Raw genomic sequence first — 24,333 nt, 5'->3', positions numbered from 1 at the left:
TGCAGTCTGTGGTTATGGTGAATGCAAGTTGTGTGGGTCTGGGAGCTGTACTTGCTCAAGTGGTTGAGGGAAAAGAACACAATATTGCCTTTGCTTCATGATGCCTATCTAAACCTGAGTGCAACTACAGTACGATTGAAAGGGAGGCTTTAGTCTGCGTTTGGGCGACTAGGTATTTTGCAACTTTTCTGTGGAAAATCCATCCTTGTAACTCACCATAAGTCTCTTGTTTATATGATGTCTGTAAATGCTCTTAACAAGGTCAGCCCAGGGTTGTTAATATTGCTATATGGAATGTAAGAATTCAACTTCATTGTCAAACACATTCCGGTGGGAAGAACTCCTGTGCTGATTTTCTATCCAGGCGTCCCATTACCAGCCTGACAAACAGTCATGTGAATGAGTAGTAGGTGGAGTGTGTTGTGGGTCTGGTGGATGGGGCAGTTGTAGTGGATGGAGCGATCAGCACATAGCACATAGAAACAGATTAACTCATTAAATAAAAAGAAATTGATATGCATATTTTCCCCTTGTAGATTAATGTAAGAAATTCAATCTCATGTGGGGATCATGAACATCTGTTATGGCTTTGCCCTTCAGTGACGAGGCTTGAGTAATGCAGACTTTAAAGCATGTTCAACAAAGTACCAGAAACAAATAATGTAACTATCAATATTTTTATTAAGAAAAAGCTATTTTCTGACTCAACTGATCCCTTCATTTAGTAATGTGTTACAGTACATGAAACTGTTTAGTTACTAAAATTTCATCGAAGCCAGCATGGCTGTTCCCCCACCCAGAAATCCAACTGGTTTATATGTGCAGCTCTCGAAACTATTTGTCACACCCTTTCGCATACTGCTCCTTCCTTAAACTTTGCTTCATCAAGGCTGGAGCATATCTCCGAGCCCCACATATGACATGAAAACAATCTTTTCATACCTGACACATCAAATAAAACCTTGTCCACTGATACACAACAGAGTAGCAACTTACTTGACTAAACATAAACCACAATGGTACCCTGCCAATGGATGGGAAAGTAATATAAAAATGATCCAATTCAATAAACTACAACACTAGAATGGAACATTGCATGAGGTAGACCTTTTAAAGCTTAAAATTAATTTCATGAAGTCACTTTACCACTTATGCGTGGATATCCTTCAACCCAATTTTGGATTGTGCTTAAAACCGGATTGGTTGCTATCTACATTTTCAGGCTTTGACTAAGCACAGATCACCCAATGACCTTCTGGATAAAATATTGCAGATTCTCTAGAGCAGTTGAACTCATATGGAAACTGTACTTCCTCAAGTACCAGCAGTTCCCAAAGGCCAGCCATTGAATGTGAGGCTGTTGTGCCTTGCCTGTTAGCTTTCCATTTAGACGTTAAGTGGTACTTGGAAGAGTGAGTGTGGATGAAATAACGTGATGCTGTAATGAAACATTTGAGTGCGAGTGTCCCGGGCTTGCCTGGGAGTTACAGTTGGAGGGAGGGCATAATAGAGTCCACTTGTAACATAATTGGAGTGTGAAGATTATTATACAGTACAGGTGAATTAATAGGTTGTTGATCAAATGCCATAAATCGCATCACCCAGATATAACTCAGGTTGCCTTGGTTTTCATCGTGATGAGTTACTTGAGGCGCTGATCAATGTCCAGGGTGAATACGAATATGGCCTTGAGAGAAAGATGAGGTTCATATAGTTGTGCCAGGTTTGAAACAGTTGTTGCTTTAGTTCATGTGCAATTGAAGATCTGGTAGAGGAGTAGGCAGTGTTTGAGTCATTGGATGTCCGGAGCAGAGGAGACTTTCAAGCAGAGTAGTGTATTGGTGAATTGTGATGCTGTAATATCAGCCTGTACCTAAGGGCAATGATCACATGTAGCAATAAAAATCACTTACCTGCAGGCCGGCCGCCACCTCTCCGTCCTCGACTCCTAAAAGCAGGAAGCACACAGGCTCCCCATGCCAATCATGGCCCTGCTGCCACCGGCGTAACAGCAGCAACGTGATCAAACTGAGCACCGTGGTTTGCCACCCAGACAGGGACTGGGAGCCTGTGCATGTTTGTCACCCAGGCTGTGCAATACAGCCAGGTGGAAAACATGCTAAGTGCACAAGATTGTTTGGCCGGCCCAAGATGGCCAGTCAAACCGTCATGCACCCTATGGGGCCGATTACGAGTTTGGCAGTGCGGGAGCAGACTGCCATGCAGGCAGCCCGCTCCCACACCACCAAACCTGCGTGGGAACCACCCACCAGATTACGTGTTTCCTCATGTCTAGCAGGCTTTTTTTGGCAGAGCCTTTGAAAATAGGCTACGCAATGGGAACGTCAAAAACTGTTCCTGCACTGCATGGACTCTAAAGTCCATGTGGTGCAGGAACTGGGGTACATGCACATAGTGGGGCACAAGTTGTGCCCCCCTACATGCATCCCCATGCACATGGGCACAAGGGGCACTATAGAGACCCCTTTTATTTCAGGACTGCCAGCCTTTTCATGGAGGAAAGACATCCATGACACCACTGGTGGTCTTGAAACTCGTAATATGCATGGTGGTGCCGCAGAGAATATTACTGAGCCACTGTCCGCCGTGCCACCACCAGGGCTTGGCGATTCCCTGGCGGTTGCGGTGGTGCAATGACGGTTCGATTGCCTCAGACCACCAGACTCGTAATTAGGCCCTTAGAGAGTGCCTGACACTCCTCCCCCCTCTGGCCGGCCCAGCCCCACCCGCACCTAAGCCAGTTCGGAAAAATGAATAACATTGCGGTATTATCGTTTGAACTGCTCACAGAGCAGTGGAGGAGCCGCCGCTTGGCAGTATGCAGACGCATCTGAATACTGGTAGGTAGGCTGCATTGCAGAGGAATGAAAAACAAGATAGGTGTAACAGGCTGCTGTGGAACTTTGATTTGCACCCAATTTAGCGTTATCACCTTCAAGGAAGTTGCACAATCCGGCAGCTTTGGACCGGAGGGAAATGTTAATGTTAAATGTAAAGAATGCGGTAATATTATGTTCACGTTACACCTCATTTTTTGTATAAAACTGCTTAACTGTTGCAAAGGCACATCTAAGTCTGGGCGCAAGTCATATTTGTGCCTGGGTGTTCGTGCATCCAATAAACTCATGATAGACATTGCTGCAGAGAGAGTAGCTACGGGTTAGTAATCGTTACAGTGTTTCTCATTTGCTGTAAATATTCTGTCTTTTATAAACGGCTGCAAAAACACAAAGCCTTGGGCTTCAAGCATGCAAATCGCTTGTTTTGCACTTACTCGAAAAGGACAGGACATAACGACGAAAAATCAATGTTAACTGCAGTTCCATCTGGCAGGCTGTCTTTCACATTGGCTCAAACAGTTCCTAGGCCCCTGGCGTAATTATCACATGTGTGGGCGGTTTTAACGAGAAAGCTGTAATTTAGGGTGGAAAGCCAGAGAAAAGACGACTTTCTGTCCTCACTGCAGTGTAATTCTTGGACAGTAAATGAATTGGAATTTACAGAGCAACTCTTTCACAAAAAAAGACATGGTTTATATTTTAACAATCTCAGCCTTACGTGGAAATAATAAGTCTGCAAATCATGTGAATGGAAACACAGATACTAAAGAGATTATACCCATAAGTAGTGATCTTGCTACATCCAGGCATGAATATATGTGCACCAGTGCAATTGTGAGTTGTGAACGTTTTGCTAAAAATCAATTTTTAAAAATTCCAACAGCACGATTTTATTACATTTTTTTCTTCACACGGAAATTATTCTTCTCTGTGGAGAAACAACTTCTCCTCAACCAACTCTCGGGGTGTTCCATCCCCCTCCCGCCTTGGAAACCTCTAAGAATATGGCATAATGGTTAGATCTGTCGACGATTGAGTTGGCGATACAGGTTCAAATCTCGGCGTACACTCAACATCTTGTGATTCTGGGCAATTCACTTAATCTATCGGTGCCTACCAAAAATTAATGTGTCCTTGTGTAACCTAACTGTTGCTCATGTAAAGTGCTCGAGGTCGCGATATACAAAAACTGCAACAAAAAAAGCTATTTGCTCTTGATTTTAGCAGGTGTGAAAAGTGACGACTGGTTACTTTGCATACTCAAAAACTCTTGTCTATTGGTGTTTCCAAACTTTACAGGGCAACATCCAACGTGGAATACGCGCTCCTCACCTGCTGGGAGTGACAAACTCTTGTTTAATGTTACAACCACACCAGGGGATATTATTATGTCTAGTAAAAGTATTTAGGTAAAATGATTCCTTTTGAGAATAGCTTGCACCTGTAAACGCCTGAAAATCAGATTTGCACTTACAAATAGTTTTGTGACCGGAGGCCCTTGAGCTCTTCCTTACTTGTATGCAGCCAAAGTATTTAAACATTCCTCAAAAATGCTCTGAAGAAAAACAACGAAGCTGTTTCAAATCAGAACAAGGCTCTAGAGCAAACTTCTCGTCGTACTAAATAAAATAACTGCAATGTGTGGACTTTGTCCTTCTCTCTGTTGTCTTCAAGGATGAAATACAAGGGTAAAACCAATGAAAGGAGGCGTCCTTTGGCGTCATCTCCTCAACCCTCCTTCGCCCCAGTTCTTAGGTTTATGAGGAGAATTCTACTCGACCAGGCACTCCCTGATCCAGCTAGCATAAGTCCTTTCCCCCATCATGCTCTTCAGGCCCTCACCTCACAAGGGGATTATAAGCCACATAACTCCCTGTTCTTTGGCCTGTCCCTGCAGACGCTGCTTTGTGGGGCCGACTGAGCGAAGTCGGCTAACCTGGCTTGTTTTGGTAAATGTCTTCTGTTCGCTTTTTGTTTAGCCTGCTGACTTGGAAGAATATTCCTATCATCTTGCTGTGTCCTGATGTATTTCTTTCTTTTGGAAGGTGAGGCTTATTTCTTTTGTTGCTCTTGCTTTTTGGCATCTCTCTACCTAAAGTGATGTCATTTGTATGGTAGCCTCCTTCAGGCTCCCTTGTCTGATAAGATTTCCACTTTCTGATCTATTTTTATGCTCCTTCCACATATAGTTTTTTCCTTGTAGGATGGATGGTCTCGTCCTGGGTTCATGAGCTCAACCAGGATTTGCAGCTTCTGTTTCGCTTCTAGAGGACTGAGTATGGTGGACCTTGGATGGGATCCCCTTCATTGCGTCCAGCGGTGCTGTCACACATGGTGATCCTAGAGGGTTGTCTTGTTGGTCAGTTTTGAAGCCATTTCATTTGAGTGTCTTCTTTGTCCATGGCTGGTTGGTGCATTATTTTTCTTTTCCTCTTGAGGACCTTTCAGTCCTGATTGCCTACCTGTCCATGTTGTGGTGGGTATGGTATGTTTCTGTTCTATCTGACCTTTAGAAACTCTGTGTTTTAATTAGTTTAGCCTGTGGAACTAGTCATGCTGTTCGACTCCCTCTCTTGTGAGATGTGAGTGTTTAATGGTCTCTGGTGGGATGATTGCGGTGCATGCGGACTTTCTCAATGCTATCATGGAAAAACTGATGACAAGAAGGATACGGGGTGCAGAGAGCACAATGATCTCCTCCACAGTTGCAGTGTTACTTCTGGTAGCATCTTGAGGTGCCAGGGGGTTACCTGTAGTTGGTTATGATAGGGTCGTGAGTTTTCCACTTTGTTACTTCCTCACATAATGTAAGGACTGGGACACGGAAAGGCTGAGGCAGTAATGTGTCAATTACCAACCAGGAATCTCCGTTACCCTTCCTTGATCTAGTAGTTCTGACCTTCCCTCACTGTCTGTTGTGACATCCTTGGTCTCCAAAGCTTGGGGAAGTTCTATGGTCATCTCATCCTTCACTGTCGCTCCTCAACGGAAGGGATGGGGGAGGCGTTTGCAGGAGTGTTTAGGAAAGTTTTTTGTTTTGTTTAGCTGGGTCAGGTGGTGCCTGAGGGAGGTGGACTCACCTCACTATTATGGGATGAGGAAGAGCAATTAGAGTATTGAAGATTTCCACTAAATAATCCGTGCATTCTTGTCTGCCCTTGCCTCATTAGTATTCCTCTTGCCTTTTAACCCTGTGGAATACAGAGGAAAAACCACAAACACGTAGCTAATCCTGGCACAGTGGACAGAGCTGTGGTCACAATCACATTAGAACATATGGCCAAGACAAGTGGAGCAAAGTTCAGACTATAAGGTCAATGTGATCCCAATTGTCTTCAATGTAGCAAATGTTGATTTGTGATGCTTTGGATCAAGGAGCCCAGTAGTACAAATGTTCGCCACCAGCAGGGACAGGAGGGCAAAAAAATCTGTAAGAGGCAGAAAAGGAAATATGTGACAAATGGAAAAAGGGCAAAGGCATTCCACATATTGGTGTACACTCAATCATGGCAAGTCAGCAAATTTAATACAGTACACTCTTTTGTAAGAGGGCTTGTAGGTCAACCGGGACAAAATGGTTTTATTCATTTATTTTATTGATTAAACATACTTATGAAGACACATGGGAAGGAGAACTTCACAGCTAACATGAAATGCATTGTAAAGTAAGAAGGAGACTGAGAACAGCAATAATAGTACTTAAAAAAGGAAAACTGTGTCCTCCAAGATGGGCCCATGTCAACTGAAATAATACTCTCAGTCACTTTAATAAGAATCTGCTTGGGTGCCAGCAAGACGATGCGCTTTTACCCTCTCAGAATGCATATTGGTCAATTCCGGCACAAACTTAAAATCTCACTTTCAAATATGACAAAAAGGGCAGAGAGCTCATAAAGGAGTTAGAGTTTCTCAGTCTAAGAGCAATCAATGGCTGTTTCCCGACTGACAAGACTCCGTTCTCTACATTCCATAACCACAATAAGCAGCTCTTTAAAAGACTTCATTGTGCTCGCTGCACCCCATATCCATCTTGTCATTAGTTTTTCCATAATACCCGGGGGAGAAAGCGACCACCCACCACAGGAACTGTGCCTTGCCATTATCCCTGATAACCACCCCTCAGACAAAGTAATACATGGTAGTATCCATGCAATAAAGAATGAAAGACTAAAATTGACATCTAGCACAATTCATGGACTCTCCGAGTCAGCAAAAGTTAATTCCTGGCTTATTTGTCGGAGCCAAAGGCCACCTACAGCACCTGGGACCAATTTACTATGCAATGTGTTGCCCAATATACAACCTCTGGAAGAAGTGCTAATAACCAACTCAGAGCAACAAGGACAAACGCTCAGAGAAAACGAAAAGAATTAAAGCGCTCCACAAATCAAGCCCTCCAGGCTTATCAAAAAACTTCAGGCAACCATTCCTTGAAAGTCAGAATGATAAAAGCAAGGTCCGCCTACAGGAAATGCAGATGGGAATTAAAAATAGAGACTAACAATGAACTTTGTGCCAGACTTCAACATGATTTAAAAACCAACAAACATGAGAAATTTCGGAAAACAGTGAGCAACCTAAATGATCTCTCGAAAACAACAGTTAACATCCAAGAAGAGCGCTGGTTTGAGTATCTCTCAAAGCACTTCTGCCAATCTGAGAGCATGCTGCATCTGAGCAAGACTCCAGCTTATTAGTCAATGGCATCAGAAGAGTTTCAAAAGATTCCCAGTGTACAGGCTTCCAGTCCTCTGAAATTTCATGCAGCAACAATTGAACGCCAAATTTCGAGAAGCCGCCGCGACAGAGCTCCTGACCCAAATGGCCTTCTATCTGCCATTTTCAAAGAGAACAAATATGTCTGGGCAAACAACTTGGAGTTAGTCTTTGAGAGCATTACTACTCTTAACCTCATCTCCTCTTCAGGGACATGCTCAACTATTTCTCTGATTTGCAGAGGTGGAAATGACTCTGAGCCTGCAAATTTCTGACTTATATCACTCCTAGACGTTGAGCTAAAATACTTCGCTGACTGGCTCATTGAGGAGCTATCATCCTAGGCTGCCGAAAGATGCCTTGCCATTATCCCTGATAACCACCCCTCAGACAAAGTAATACATGGTAGTATCCATGCAATAAAGAATGAAAGACTAAAATTGACATCTAGCACAATTCATGGACTCTCCGAGTCAGCAAAAGTTAATTCCTGGCTTATTTGTCGGAGCCAAAGGCCACCTACAGCACCTGGGACCAATTTACTATGCAATGTGTTGCCCAATATACAACCTCTGGAAGAAGTGCTAATAACCAACTCAGAGCAACAAGGACAAACGCTCAGAGAAAACGAAAAGAATTAAAGCGCTCCACAAATCAAGCCCTCCAGGCTTATCAAAAAACTTCAGGCAACCTTTCCTTGAAAGTCAGAATGATAAAAGCAAGGTCCGCCTACAGGAAATGCAGATGGGAATTAAAAATAGAGACTAACAATGAACTTTGTGCCAGACTTCTACATGATTTAAAAACCAACAAACATGAGAAATTTCGGAAAACAGTGAGCAACCTAAATGATCCCTCGAAAACAACAGTTAACATCCAAGAAGAGCGCTGGTTTGAGTATCTCTCAAAGCACTTCTGCCAATCTGAGAGCATGCTGCATCTGAGCAAGACTGACCCAAATGGCCTTCCATCTGCCATTTTCAAAGAGAACAAATATGTCTGGGCAAACAACTTGGAGTTAGTCTTTGAGAGCATTACTACTCTTAACCTCATCTCCTCTTCAGGGACATGCTCAACTATTTCTCTGATTTGCAGAGGTGGAAATGACTCTGAGCCCGCAAATTTCTGACTTATATCACTCCTAGACGTTGAGCTAAAATACTTCGCTGACTGGCTCATTGAGGAGCTATCATCCTAGGCTGCCGAAAGATGTTTGATTCCCTTTAACCAAACAGGGTTTGCAAAAGGCATGGGAACTACTGGCTCTATCACTGTAGCTAGATCAACACAAGAAAAACCATCAGCCCCTTTACCTCTGTTTTATAGATTAAAAAGACAGGTTTAATCGAATAGACAGTGGCAAGTTTTGGAATAAACCCACCAGCTGGAATACACCTCAGCCTCTGCTGCAAGTCCTGATCCTTCTTCATACCAACACCTGGGTTAGAATAAAGGTAGGAGATGCTGCTCATCTGTCCAGAAAAGTTCAGCCCTCCCCCCCAAGACCTAAGAAAAGTGTGTGTCTTAACCCCCACACTTTTCAATCTTATTCTGGCAGATCTCCTTTCCAGCCCTGGTCGGTATTATCAGAAACTACTCATTAAGGGGCATACCTCTCAGGAGAGGTGTGCAAGTTTTTGAGTTTTGCATTTTAACAGACAACTTTGGCAATAATGTAAGAACTTGGTGATTGTGAACAACTGTCCCTTGTAGTTTATTTAGTATTTGAACTCAGAACTCATTTCTCCTCCAGATATTCCAGTTGAGTTCAAACTCCACTTACGGCTACAGGACATACTTTTTATTTGGAAAGTACGAGGGAAGTTATGAGTACATATAATGCTTACATGAAACAAACTGTTTCACTTTGCAGACTAACTTAATAATGGGGTAAAAGAAGAGGAGGGTTAACAGGTAATCACCCCATATCATTTGGTAAGAGGAGTAGAATGGGTCTAGCACCTCTATATTTGTAGGACAAATTGCTCCACGTGAACAGTTTCAGAGAAAAGTTATACAATCTACCCTCTGATGTTCATCTGCTAAGAAAGAATGCATCAACTGAACTTTCCTATATACAGGTTTGACACAAACAGAAATAATAATTTCAAAAGACTCCTTTCTTTATATTATTTGAGTAATCTACCCTAATCACAAGAGAGGAACTAGAACAGGAATGACAAGGACAAGTTGTCTTGAAAGTATAAGACAGCTCATGATCCAGTAAAGAATAGTTTGCTACAGAAGGCATCCACAGCACCACACACTCCTAAAACGTCAAGTCGGATATCCGCTCTATACATGTATTGACTTGGAAATAGAACAGAAGCAAACAATTGTATTCACCTTTGTAAATCAGACCCATTGTGTATGTAAAATACAAAGGACAGAGCAATATTAGAGGAAGGGAAATGTAACATTGTGACATTTATCATTGGTGCCCGGCACGCAAGTAACACGTGATTGATATGAAAATTCCTCATGCAATTGGTTCATATTCATTCAAGTGAATGTCCTCTCCATGACGGTGTCAGAGTTCATGTAATTAATAGTGTGTATTTCATAGAATGCCTGAGTGACTAAAACACACTGTATGTTTTTCTTTTCCCATCAAATATTTCTCATTAGAGCCATAATTCGCTCACAATGAAGTCATTGTTTTTTCCTCATTGCGTATCTCTTTCCAATCACCTTGAAAAAACAATTGTTCTATGTTTTCAGTGCCACACATTCTCACAGCAGAGCCATCAGTAGATGCTTTGTGGTACTCATACCCACAAGTTTGAGCAGAATGCACTGACCGTGCTTTACATGAACTTGTCATCTTTTGTGTAAGTCAAACACAAGCAGAATCTCAGTACAGGAGACACTTTAAATCAATTTGAAACAACAAAATAGAAACAAGTAGCATTTTCAAACATAAACATATGTCTGATTTCATGATGTTTGTTTATATATTCAATCAATCAATTTATTGACACATACACTCATATCTATATCCACTCATTCACTCACCAACACTTATCAACATATTGATCCTTCTAGAAGTGGGTCCATCCAACCACAGTTTTGTGTGCATGCATGCCTCTATGGGCCATAGGTACGAAGCGATTTTGTATTTTCTACCGGTGCAAATCGCTATTTAAGGTCGTTAGGAAAATGCAAAATGGTGTTTTTTGGTATGTACGAAAGGCGTTTTCGATGGTGCAATTTTCAATTTCTATTATGTAGACATTGCATCATTTACATTTCGAAATTGGAAATCGCAAATTGGTATTATCAAATGGCGATTCGCTAGCACTATGCATATAGGATTTCCTAATTGTGATTTGCGCAAAATGGACATTTAGGAAATGCAAATGTGTATCAGGTGGTAACCAGGTGCAAACTATAAAAAGTCTTCAAAAACGCTTGTACGTTTGCACGTTTTGTTTCTACTTCGGATTCCTCATCCGTGACTCGTACATCAGCTTGGCAAAGTGAGCTTCTCAGTCAATTTGAATTCCTCATCGGTGACTCGCACACCAGTGATCTAAAGCGAGTCTCAATTCCAGTATGGTACAGTAATTCTACTCATGTCAGTTAAGAGGTATTTTTGACAGAGAGTTACACGCTGGTATTTAAAGCGTTCCAGGAAAGAAATTACAAACAGTTTCGACAGCGATATGCACGCTAATGTATGTGCATATTAGGGTTTAATCTCCATGATATAGATGTTAATTGTATGTCATAAGACCATCATTTAGGTTACAACGCACAGTTCCATTGTCCTTAAAATTTATTTTAGTTTTCTTTTTATTTATCATATATTTTATTTAAAAAAAAAAAAAAAAAGAGGGTTCACTTTATGTTTGGTGCAATGCAGAATGTTACTGCAGCACCTTTCTTTCTTTCCCAACCTGGTGAACCTCCTATTAAATGGAAAAAATGGAAGAGTGTATTCGAAAGATATGCTAGGGTGTGTGGCGCTTCGTTGAGTGCTGAAAGGAAAACATCTCTTTTGCTTCATTGCCTGGGCTCAGAAGGACAAGACGTGTTCGATCATCTCCCTGAATTGGCAACTTCTTAGTCAGATGGTTTAAATGATTATGAAATATGCATATTTAAGTTAGACAAGCATTATCTTCCAAAAGTAAGCACGATATTGGAGAGGTATCATTTTGGGAAGAGACTGCAGAATGAGGGTGAATCTATTGAAAATTATTTGACAAGTTTACGGAAACTTGCTTCATCTTGTAAATTTGAAAACCTGACGGATGAACATGTGCGTGATCAATTCATGTTAGGTTGTAATATGGATAAAGTAAGAGAAGAATTGTGGTTACGAGATGACCCTACTCTAGATGAGGTCATTGTTGTAGCTAAAAAGATAGAACATTCATTAAAGTGTGTTGCCATCATAAAAAAGGATAATGTTAAGGAGGCCAAGGTACAAGTGGTTAAAGAACAAAGTGATGTCAAGTTTAAAACAAAAGACAAAGGTCAAGTGGATAGGAGCAAAATAAGTAATACTTTATCTGATAAGTCAATGTCTTTTAAATGTTACAGATGTGATAAGTTAGGGCATCTTGCTAATGATAAAAGGTGTCCTGCTCTTAGTCATATGTGCTTGAAGTGTAAAAAGAAGGGTCATTTTGAATTTGTGTGTAAGACTAAGCTTAATTCAAAAGTTAAAATGGTAGAGGTTTATGAAGATGAGCATTCAAGAGAGATGTACAAAGATTTTGAGTGTGGTCAAATAATTTTAGAGATAGGAAGTGATAACAACATGAAAATGTGTCCTACGGATGAAATTTTAGTTGATGGGGAGTTAACTCAGGTCTTGTTTGATTCAGGAGCAAAAATTACTATAATTTCAAATGATTTTTACAACAAGAAATTGAAGCAAAAAGTTGTTTTGTTGAAAGCTGACATAATTCCATTGGCGTATGGGGGAGAACCCATTAAATTACATGGGTACTTTCTGGGATTGATTGAGTACAAGGGAAGATTTGTATCGGGGAAAATTTATGTTTCAAAAAAGGGTGACAGTATAATTAGCTGGATTCATCAGGGAGATTTGGGGGTTTATCTTGATCCAAATTCTGATCCACCCATTTTGTTAAGAGATGTATGTACGGTAGAATCTGTACAAGATGAGAAATTGGTCAATGAATTGATGTGTGATTTTCCAAAAGTGTTCAAAAAAGATTTGGGTTGCATGAGAGGTTATCAGCATAAGATAATGTTAAAGGAGAATTCTGTACCGGTTGCCTGTAAAGTCAGGAATGTCCCGTTGGCTGTTAGGTCTGACATGGAAAAGGAGATCATCAAGCTTAAAAATGGTGGTATCATTGAAGAGGTTGAGGGAACGGAGTGGATGGCTCCGGTGGTCGCTGCGCGCAAACCGAACGGTGATTTGCGTCTTTGCATAGATTTACGCCAATTAAATAAGAGTGTGGTTGTGGATAGATATCCTCTTCCTAATATTTCGGAACTCTTAGTTCTTCTGGGTGGTGCTAAGGTTTTTAGCACCCTTGATTTAACTTCAGCTTATCATCAAATTGAATTGGAGCAATCTTGCAGGGACCTTACTGCTCTCATCACGCCGTTTGGTACATTTAGATTTAAAAGAATGCCATTCGGTTTGGTATCAGCTTCTTCTGTTTTCCAGCGTGCACTGGAGAAGGTTTTGAAAGGTTTACCGGGTGTCTGCATCTATCAGGATGACATACTTATTTTTGGTGATAATGATAATGAACATGATGACCGCCTCAGATCTGTTCTGTCTAGGTTATCTGATGCTAATCTCACCATTAAAATTGAGAAGTGTAAGTTCCGATCATATTCTATTGATTATCTTGGGCACAATATTTCAGGTAGTGGGGTCAAACCCAAAGATGATTTGTTGTCTTCTATACGTGGTATGCATTCCCCTACTTCAAAGGAAGAATTGATGAGTTTTTTTGGTTTAATAGAATACTATGGGAAATTCATCATGAATTTTTCTGAGTTAACTGTCAATATGAGAAGTTTGTTAAAGAAGGGTGTTAGTTTCAGATGGACGGATATATGTGAAAGAGAGTTTTCTGATGTTAAGAAGAAGTTAAGTGATGCACCATTTTTGCAAAGTTTTGATACCAAGCTTAAGTCAATTCTTACAACTGATGCTAGTGAGAAGGGGTTAGGTGCGGTTTTGCAACAGGAGAGTCCTCAAGGAATTAAAACCATCTTGTTTCTTTCTAGAGCTTTGAAAGACCCTGAGACAAGGTATTCTGTGGTTGAAAGGGAATCCCTTGCAGTTTTTTGGGCAATCAGAAAACTGAAGAAATGTTTGTGGGGAGTGAATTTCGAGGTGAGAACTGATCATAAACCTTTAGTGGAAATTTTTGAGAAGAAAGGTTTGGATGCTATTTCTAGTCGCATAACAAAATGGATTATAAGCTTGCAAGAATATTCTTTTTCAATCAAGTACATTCCAGGAGTTAACAATAGAATAGCGGATTGTCTTTTCACGTTTGGTGTCAAGTAACACTTGTGATGGGGATAGTAATGATCTAAGTTATGAGTGGGTGTGTGCTTTGGATGCGGATCATATATCTGAAGAGAAGTGGCGAAAAGAAATGGAACTGGATGTAACTTTTAAAGAGGTTGTGTCTCTTTTATTGGGAAATTGGTCTAGTATTAAAAATGGATCAGAAGATACAAGACCTTTTTGGTATGTGAAAAATGAACTTTCTGTGGATAAGGAGATGTTGTTTCGTGGTACTAAGTTAGTTCCTCCAGTAAGTCTTAGAAAGGATTTGATTGATTTGGCACATGCTACTCATTCTGGTATCTCTAAAATGAAGGAGAGATTACGATTGTCTTATTGGTGGCCAGGAATGGATAAGTTGGTGGAACGAGAAATACGTGAGTGTGTTGCTTGTAATTTGAGTGATAAGTCTAAAATTACTAGAGTACAACCTATGATTTTGAGAAGGAGACCAAAGCAACCATGGGAGGATATCGCTTTAGATATTTTAGGTCCTGTGTATAGTAATGGTTCTCAAGTATTTTTATTGGTTGTGATTGACATGTATTCTCGCTGGCCTGAGGTTTTCTTTTTGTACACTGTGGATTCAATTAATGTCATCAAGTGCCTTAAACAGTTGTTTGCAAAGGAAGGATTTCCTAAGAGTAATAATGGCGTACAACTAGTTTCTAAAGAGATGGAACAGTATTTGTCATCCTGTGGAATCATTCATAAAACATGTTCTCTCTATCATCCCGAAGCTAATGGGATGGTAGAGAGACTCAACAGGGTTTTAAAAGAAACCATTACTTTGGCTAAATCTTTATCTATTGGATGGAAGGAGGAAGTACTTAAGAAATTAGAGGATTATAGGTTGACTCCTCACTCTACTACAGGGAAATCTCCCTTTCTTTTGTTTCGTGGTAGGGTTCCGAATACACACTTGGAACCATTTTGGGTGAATGATTATTGTTTCAATAAGGGGAAAGAACGAGTCTGTGATGAAGAACTGGTTGAAAAAAGAGAAGAAGAGAAAGCATTATTAAGAAAATATTATTTTGACAAAAAGAATTCAGTCAAAAAGTTGGAAGTGAATGTTGGTGATGTGGTGGTGGTAAAACGTCCTGGTCATGTGAGGAGTGGTAATTCAAAATATTTTGATCCTATGATGGTCATTAAAGTGTTCAAGAATGCGGTTAGAACAGAAGACCATCGGGTGTGGAATCTTAATAGAGTGGTTGTTGTAAGGAGAGAAGGGGTCACCAAGACTGTAAAGGAAAATGCTCAAACTAGTGATTGTTCTACACGTCAGTCTTCAAGATTGGTGAAGAGACCAAGTTATCTTGAAGATTATGTGTAGTGTATAGGTATATATATAAATGTATATGGAAATGCTCAAACTAGTGATTGTTCTACACGTCAGTCTTCAAGATTGGTGAAGAGACCAGGTTATCTTGAAGATTATGTGTAGGGTGCAGTTACATATACAAATGTATTTAATTTGTTGGGGAAGGGAGATGGTGTAGTGTCCTGTTTGATGATTTGTTTATACAGGTTCTCTATGGTTATGCCTATCTGTCATACAAAATGTTTCTATGGTTTTGATGTAGTCAGAGATAGAATGTATATAGGTCATAAGGGAGTTTGGGACAGTTGACTAGGAGCTGTTGCTGTACTGGTGAACTTGTATGGATGGGATTTTATCTTGAAGATTAAACTCTTTCTTCAAATCAACTTCAAACTGGATCTCGACATTTTCTTCGAAATATAACAGGCTCTTTCAGAATGGTGGCTCTGTATGTTTTGGAGAGGAGGAAGAGGATTTTGGCTGGTAGGCGGAGAAGGAGACAGGAGAGGGTATTTAGGGTGAAGATCACCCTGTTTGAACAGACTGAGGAGATTTATGAGCAGTATAGACTGAATAGCTGAGTTACATCCTCTGCTACAAACCCCAACAGCCAGAAGCAATGCAATTACACTACATGTGCAAGTTTTGTGGTGTCTACACCTTTTAGCTTCTGGTAGTTACTTGGGAGTTATAGCAGTGGCAGGGGGAGTGTCACAAAGTGCATTTTCTAGGTTTTGATAGGGTTTTGAACATCATGGTTGGTAAATTGAACCACTTTTTAGTCCCAAACACTCCCAAAGATATACAACTGACAAAAGAAGTGTTTTATTGGTTGTGTTGATGGCACACATATTGCTGTATGCCCCCCTCTGCAAATGAATTCATTTTAAGAAACAGGTGAAGCACCCATTTACTCAATGTTCAGGTACTGTGCATCATAACTGACCTAGGAGCCATATTCCCAGGCAGCGCAGATGGCTCCTTTATGTTCCAACACAGTGGAATAAATAACTATCTGAATTTGGTGATGGTTTTTTACTTGATTAGAGGATTGCAAACTCAGTTCATACAGTGTTCAATAGCATCTTTGTAAAATAATCTAATTGTTTCCCCTTCTCATACTATCTAAGTTTGTTGGTAAACTATATAAGGAGACAGTGCATATGTCTGGCACCCTTGGGTACTGCTACCATATTTGAATCCAAGAACCAGAAATGAACAGCAGTATAACAGGGCACACAAAACAAAGTGATAAATAATTGAACGGACATTTGGAATACAGAAATCACGTTTTAGATGCCTATATAAGACTGGTTAACACCACTGTACAGACCAGAGACCTGTTGCAAAATCATTGACACACGTGCCCTTCTTCACAACGTAGTCATGAGGAAGGGTCTTCACAATGTCAACATAGAGCCAGAATCAGACTCAGATGACAAACTACCACCAATACAGATTCAGCAGGACGGGAAACGATGTACAGGGATCCCAAACAACTATTTTTAAGGTAAGAATGATGAGCACATCTAAGAAATAGCCAACACATGATGGTAATGCTTTTCCCTTAATGAAAGATAACCTTTTATTCAGGTTGTAACAGTGTATTACAATCATGTATCATCAGCTGTATCCTTATAGGTGTTATTGTTTAATCAAAGCAACAAATTGTGAGAACACAAATATAACAATCTAGTATCATACATCTGAGTTCATACAAAAATTACTTTTTACGATCTCTTGTGTCAGTCGCCTTCCTAGCAGGACTTAGCTGTGGAGTTGGGGATATATCTGAGCCAGATGTGTTTTGGCGAGTTCACCTTGTACAGCATCCATCTGGCACAGATATTCCACTGAGGCTAGAATCATCTTCACTTTCAGGTGGTGGCTACTGCCAATCGATTTATTGATTTTGTAAATGCGTCAAAGCGTACCATGTGCTGCTTATACCTGCGGCTCAGCATGCATTGCTCCTCCTCCATGGCAGCAATCCAAAGCTCTATACCTTTATGCAATTGCATCACTGAATGTGACATGCTTTGCAGAAGCCTATTCACTGTTTTAATCTGTTTGGCTTGCAGGCGCTGTACTGTGACCATTGATTTCTCAAGGTCACCAAACAATTGAGAACTGTCTGACAAGTCATCAGAGACATCCTCATTGTGAACTGTTTGTTGTTGGACCCTACGTTGTCTGTGTGTCCTGCGCATAATAAGTTGTGTTCCTGCCTTGTGTTTGCACCTTATCACCTTCCTTTTAGTCATGAGCATAGGAGTAGCAATTGTGCTGTACTCAATTTCCACTTGTCTGTCAATTGCTTTTTCCACCTCAATGATTGTTTGATCTGTGGAAAAGTATGTATATAGTTATTATAAATACATGGTTAGTAAGTTTGTGAAATATTGTTGATAATGTGATTTATGTGTTTTTAACATGAAGAATATATGTAGATATGTGTAGTTTATACATCAACATACAGTACCCCATATAACTTAGTTGTACTACAACTCCCATAATGCATTTTCAAATTACAGCAAACATCTACATTGAGTTTTTATAGCTTAGATGTAGATGAAGACTAACAAACAATATGTTATGGAAAATGTATGCAAGAAAATATTTTACTTTAGCCTGAGCCTGCAGAATAAGAGGTGTCAATGTCTGACACTCCCATCATACTTTGAGGTTCAAGTGTACCTTCAATAAGTGACTCCACTGGAGTGGGAGGAAGATGTTTGAAGGGTCCACCACCTGTGAAATGGGCCTCAGCCATCTTGCTGGCCACCATCTCTTTAGTACTTTGGTCATGCAGGCGTTTCCTTATTTCAGGTGTGGTCCTCTGGGTGACACCAAGAGAGTTTACTGTTCCAGGATGCTGTTCCAAACATTGTTTTTCTGGGCATTAGGTACAGAAAAAGATGATTTGCCAAACAACTGGTCCATGTGGGCCACTTCATTCCTCGGTCAACAGCTCTAGCTCCTTATCTCATCATCCTCAGACATGGTGTTGTAGGGAAAAAGTAAATATCACTGCTAGTAGTCACACCTTCCTTCCAGCACCTTCCAAGGCTTCTGAGTTGTGGCCACACCCTGTAGTTCTAAACTTCCTGGACGTTTCATCACCATTCTACATCCAATATGCAACTTTTCTGAATTACGATTCTCTATTTGGAAATCGCATTAGTGCGATTTACAAATTGGAAATTTCCTAATTGTGATTGCGAATTCGACGAAATGGCTAATAGTGGAATACTCTCCTTCATACATCTCATTATGTGATTTCCAAATAGCGATTTCTATTAAATCGTTAATTGGAAATCGCAAACAGTAACTTTCATACATATGGCTCAATGTGTACTGTCTGTGCCTTGATTGTCTGTATGTGTGTTGTCTGTTTATGCATAATCCAGTCTGTGTACACGTGGGTTGTCTTTGTGTGCCTGTGTCTGTAAGCCTGTAAGCCTGTAAATATATGCCTATAAGTGTGCTGCTCAGTCTCCATGTTTGTTCATAGGGGTGACTGTAAATCGATTGCCGTTGGGTAAATTCACTACATAGTCGCCAAACTGACTATCATGTGAATAATGGTTTGAATTAAAATTGACTCCATCACCCAACACCTGAAGGACCAACTCAGGCCTTTTTCTGCAGTGCTATCTGCTGAATGTGTTGTTTTTCTGGCTCAATGAAGTCCTCAAGCATGTGCACCTGAGCCATCTGGACCCATAAAGTAATGACTTTAACACCAAGCACCAGAAAAATGTCAGTCATGTCAGAAACTCTCCCAGCATTCCACCTAGCGTACTAAGCCAACTTTTATTTAGCTTTGTTGTTTCCTTCATTATTTTAAACATTTGCAGTAACGCCTCTATAAGCCCTAAAGCCAACCCGATCTCACGAGTTAACGCTTCTTATGTCTCTGCTGCTGACTTACTGTAACAGACTGTACACATTGCTTGACAGCAAAATACATTAGTCAAACTGTAAAAGGCCCCAAATCACTCTGCTGGCTCACATTCAGAAACTTTATATGAGTGGCATCTTTATAACAATGGGGCCTCCACGTGAATGTCGGGGCCAAAATGGGGAATCGCCAGGAGAACCGATTCCGATGATATTTACTAATTTCTTAGTGGACCCTCAGGGTCCAACTCATACTGTTCCGGATTATCCCCCCAGCTGAGTTACAGGGACATCTGATATCAGTAACTCGGGGGGGGGGCAGGATTTCAGCCCATTTACTGGGCCACTCATAATGAGGGCCTAAGTCTAAGAGAGAAGAGTTATATAATACAGGGAATTCTGCAATCCCTGTGTAAACGCCAGGCTCTAATTTCTTTATAAATCGGCAACATGAGATACACCCAGTAGCTGATTATAAAGAAACAATGTCAGAACGCAAAATTATTAAATTAAATTAAATTAAATTAAATTATCGCAGACGAGTTCTGACATTACAATGCCTGTTGCCAGCACCAGCAGCCAAGATGAAAGGCAGGTCAGGTCACAGAGCAGTTGTTAAAAGTAATGAAAATGAAAGTTGCTTTTCTTTCTTCTACTCTATTTTTCTAGTTTTCAGTGACTAACAGAAACTCATGATTATCTTTTGTATTCCTTAGATAATTATAGAAAATTTTGAATCTTTCTGCATGTCTTTACACATTCTGAGCTACTGTAGCTTTTTGTTCTTAAATTGTGTTTAAACGTACTTGAATAGAACTATTTCTAATATCTTTTTGCAATAAATATCTAACAGGTGTTTGATGCGTTTAATTTTGCACTAGAGGTATTATTTTTTGGGTTCATGGTTGCAAAAATGCTCTCTCTTTCATATGAAAGAACTACGGGCCAAGGTTTTAAGTGGTTTGTGGGAAAGGTGATGGTGTTGAAGTTTCATAATCCTATAAAGAAAATGGGCCTTTGGCCTTGTTCCTTTATATGGTTATAGAACTCCTCAGTGACCTGCGATATCCTGATCATGTATGGCAGAGTGTACTTTATTCCTTATATCACGCTCCCCCAAAGGGCCTCTACTTGCTCTCGGTAAAGGAGAGGATACAATTCAAGACCCTCTATATTTTCCATACATTGCATACTGGCCAAATCTGAAACTACTTGGGCAGAGACCTCTAAGCAACCTCTCAGAGACCACTATCCAATGATTCAATGAGAGGCAAAAAAATTGTCAGTAATCTCTAGACATACAAAGATTTACAGCATAGAAGGATATATCTCTCTTTTGAGATGAAAGAGAACTTTCTGAGGTAGAAAAGAACGCTGAAGACTCAGCTCTTTCAGTGTAGCCTAGCTGCAATTTCCAAGGGTTCCAAAATATATAACAATTATGTAGTCACTAGAATACTATCAGTTTTATACTGAACTAAGATGAGAAAATCCAGTCTTTGCTGCCTTCTCACTACCAGTTATTGCCTATTAGCCATCTGGATGTGTCTGAACAATTAGATACCCTTCCTTCTATCCTACAAACTACAGTGCTGTATCATATGGTATGGAATTAGCAAGTTGTAACCCCCCTTTGCCTACTTGGTCTTCAGTTCAGCTTCATGCATTAACAGTGGATCTTTGGCATCACCAATGACATATAGTGCATGCCTCAAACGCACATCTCCCAGAGCTCTAACTTTCCTTCTGGGCAGAGCAGCAGAAACACATACTGCAGTGGTTCAAAAGCACTCCAATTGCTGTTGTCTAAAGAGAAGATGTATGTTGTATTATAATGTAAAACACAGATGAGCACATGGATGAGATATAAATAAAATCTTGTGCAAGAAAGGAGTTTTTGTGGAAGCGATTTCAGCAACATTGAGCCACGCTGTATCAAAATCAACACTATCCAGGACTGCACTCCAGCACAAAATCTCTTTGGGGAGAAAAGAATAAACATTGAAAGTTTATATTTAAAACCTTGAACGCTCTGGATGTTGTGGTTGGCTTCCTGACCTGTAGTGGCATAGAATTCTACTATATCATCTCAGAATGTGGTGGCTGGCTGATTTGAATGTTGGAGGTCAGTTAATGTGGAACTGTCTAGCTGCTTAGTTGTTGTTGGCAAACCACTTCTACTATTAAACCTTCTCCACGAATTTGACTGAAAAGTTGGCCTCCATTAGGAGAAGAACAGAAAATAACATTGTCCAAGGGTGAACTTAGCGAACCTAGCACTGGGTAGGTACATACCATAGACTAGAAGGCTTTGCACAAGGACAGCTCACTCACTCACAAATCATTCCGGCAGTGTTAGGCTACTGCACATCAAGAGTGGTGCTCAACAAACAGTATGTGCAATATGGTTCTTTTCTATAACCTTACCACTGACTAAATCCTATCAATGTTCTGTCAATGAGATTGGATCTTCGCAAGGTACAATTAGACCCTGAATCACCCAAAGGATGGACCCAGTCAACATGTTGCATTCTCATACAGTGATATTTTTCAGTACCCAATCAGAAGCCATTTTGTTAAACATGGTGTCCCACTTTGTTTAATACAAGGATGGTTTGTTTATGTAATGCATGATTTCTGGTTCAAGGCCCATCAACATCCATATTCTTCTCAGGGTTAGTAAAATCATAGTAGTTGTGTGTCACAGGCACAGTTGGTGCAGTGCTACACAATATCCTCTGGTACTAAGCAAGTGTGTCCACAAACACTTCTGGCCGATATCCACAACTGGTTCCAACAGCAATGGGCTTTGTATTAGTACAGAGGACTCCAAGTGCAGGGAAGTGCAGGCTTCAAAACAAAAATCTAGAAAATCTTTAATTGTAATCTATCTGGCTCTCACCTACCAAGACCTCCGCAATGCGACTGCTCGCATCACAGCACAGGTGTATCCATAATGCATGTATCATGTGTTCATTATTTCTTGTGCTGCCGCGGATGGGGGGGCTTTTCGGTATTACCCCTCAGCTATCCTACACATATTAGGGCCCTTTACTGGTTGTCTCAATGAGTACTGATCAAGGTTCATCCCCGCAATTGGGACGCCTGAAATTACTTTCTTGGAACGTGAACGGCCTGGGAGATCATATTAAGCGGGGAAATGAGCTACAATATCTGAAACGGCAGGCCCCTGATCTGGTTCTGCTCCAAGAAACCCATATTCATGGTACCTCCTACTGCACTCCTAATAGATGGGGATATAAGGATCCAGAGGGGTGGGCATTCTGGTACGAATGTCCCTTCCTTTTCATATACAAAAAGTTACCCGAGACCCACTGGGCAGGTTTGTTACGGTTTCGGGGCAGTGGGAGGGGAGGCCCCTCAATGTAACTTCTCTTTATGTGCCCCCCAGACTCCATTCCATCACACTTGCTGACTTATGGCCACATATGTTGAACTTACCGGACGGTGATGTATTGATGGGGGGTGACTGTAATGCTGCTCCCAATGGGGTACTGGACCGTCTGCCACCCAGGATAGGGGAGCCGTCTGGGAAATTATTGGCAGAATTTCTTGAGGCGTTGGGCTTGATAGATGTGTGGTGGACATGTAATCCCACCTCCTCAAAATGCATCTTTTATTCAGGGGTGCATGTTAGCCTGTCCCGTATCGATTATCTCTTCTGTAAAGCCTCCTTCCTTCCCAGGGGTATTTCTGATAATTCCCCGATTGTGACACACTATGGAGGTGTTCCTCCCCCTACCCGACACAAAAATGTTCTTAACACCTGGTATCTTAAAGTGCCGGAGATCAGAGACCAATTGTTGAAAGCTACCCAAAATTATTTTGCAGAAAATGACGGTTCGGTGGTTTCGGACGTAACGTTATGGGAGGCTTACAAGGTGGTAATCCGGGGTAGCGGAGTGGCGGTGGTTGCAGGTCATAGAAAATAGAAGTGTAAACAATTGGAGGACCTGGAGCAAGAGGTGACCACACTAGAGGGCCAGTTGGTGGCCTCCCATAAGCCTGCTACTGCACATAAATTATCTATAAAACAAAAGGAATATAGGGATGTTGCTGAAAAGGCAGCTAAGACCCAGTACCAGGCCACCCAACATCGTATTTATGATATGGGTGACAAGGCTAGCAAGTTGTTAGCGTAGTTGGACAAAAGAGAGTTGGCTAATAGATGGGTGGCTCAGATCGTTGGGCAGGGAGGAGATACGATGCGGGACAGGACTAAGATTGTGGGGGCGTTTGCCAGTTATTTTGAAAAGGTATACACATCCACGCAGTTGTCTACTCAGGCGGAAGCAGCGGAATTGTTGGCTACTTTGCAGCTACCTGTTTTAAACGCCCAAGACGTTGAGGATCTAGATGCAGCTTTGACAGCAGAAGTGGTATCTAAGGAAATTAGCTCTCTGCACTCTGGTAAGGCCATGGGTCCAAGTGGCCTTCCAATTGAATTGTATAAGTCAAATGCCGCTACCATTGCCCCATTCTTAGTGCAAATCTATAAGGAGAGCGCGATTCAGGGTACTTTGCCTGCAACGCAAAGATGAGTAAATATTGTGGTAATTCATAAAAAAGGTAAACCCCGAGAAGTGCAGCTCTTATCGGCCTATTTCCTTACTGGACCCTGAGGTTAAAATTCTAGCTAAGATTCTAGCATGACGTCTCTCCCCGAGCCTCCTCAAATTAGTGCATCCGGACCAATCAGCCTTTATGCCTACAAGGAATACAGCATTGAATCTTCGACGTCTATATGGCATCCTGGGCAGGGCCATCACTATACAGGAGGATTCCATTATAATGTCTCTTGATGCCAAAATGGCATTTGACATGATTGAATAGACATTTCTTTTCGCTGCACTTGAAAGATATGGATTCGGTGGTCGGTTCCTGTTTTGGGTACGTCTACTTTACTCTGACCCCTTGGCAAGGATTTCGGTAAATGGTGCTTGTTCTGCACCCTTTGCATTGGGGAACAAGACATGGTTGCCTGCTCTCTC

General features: G+C 41.0%; 1 long non-coding RNA gene across 1 annotated transcript in view; it reads right to left on the bottom strand.

Moving 5' to 3' along the window:
- Window positions 1-666: 666 nt before the first annotated feature.
- Window positions 667-24,333, bottom strand: part of LOC146863171 (uncharacterized) — a 187,981-nt gene continuing 164,314 nt past the window's right edge. The window contains exon 2 of the long non-coding RNA XR_014978221.1: window positions 667-6,289. This is a non-coding gene — a long non-coding RNA (uncharacterized LOC146863171). The remainder of the gene's footprint in view (window positions 6,290-24,333) is intronic.

This window comes from Triturus cristatus, chromosome 2_2, assembly GCF_964204655.1.
Source record: "Triturus cristatus chromosome 2_2, aTriCri1.1, whole genome shotgun sequence".
NCBI classification, from domain to species: Eukaryota; Metazoa; Chordata; class Amphibia; order Caudata; family Salamandridae; genus Triturus; species Triturus cristatus.
The sequence above is the reverse complement of the archived record's forward strand: the minus strand, read 5'-3'. Positions and strand labels throughout refer to the sequence as shown.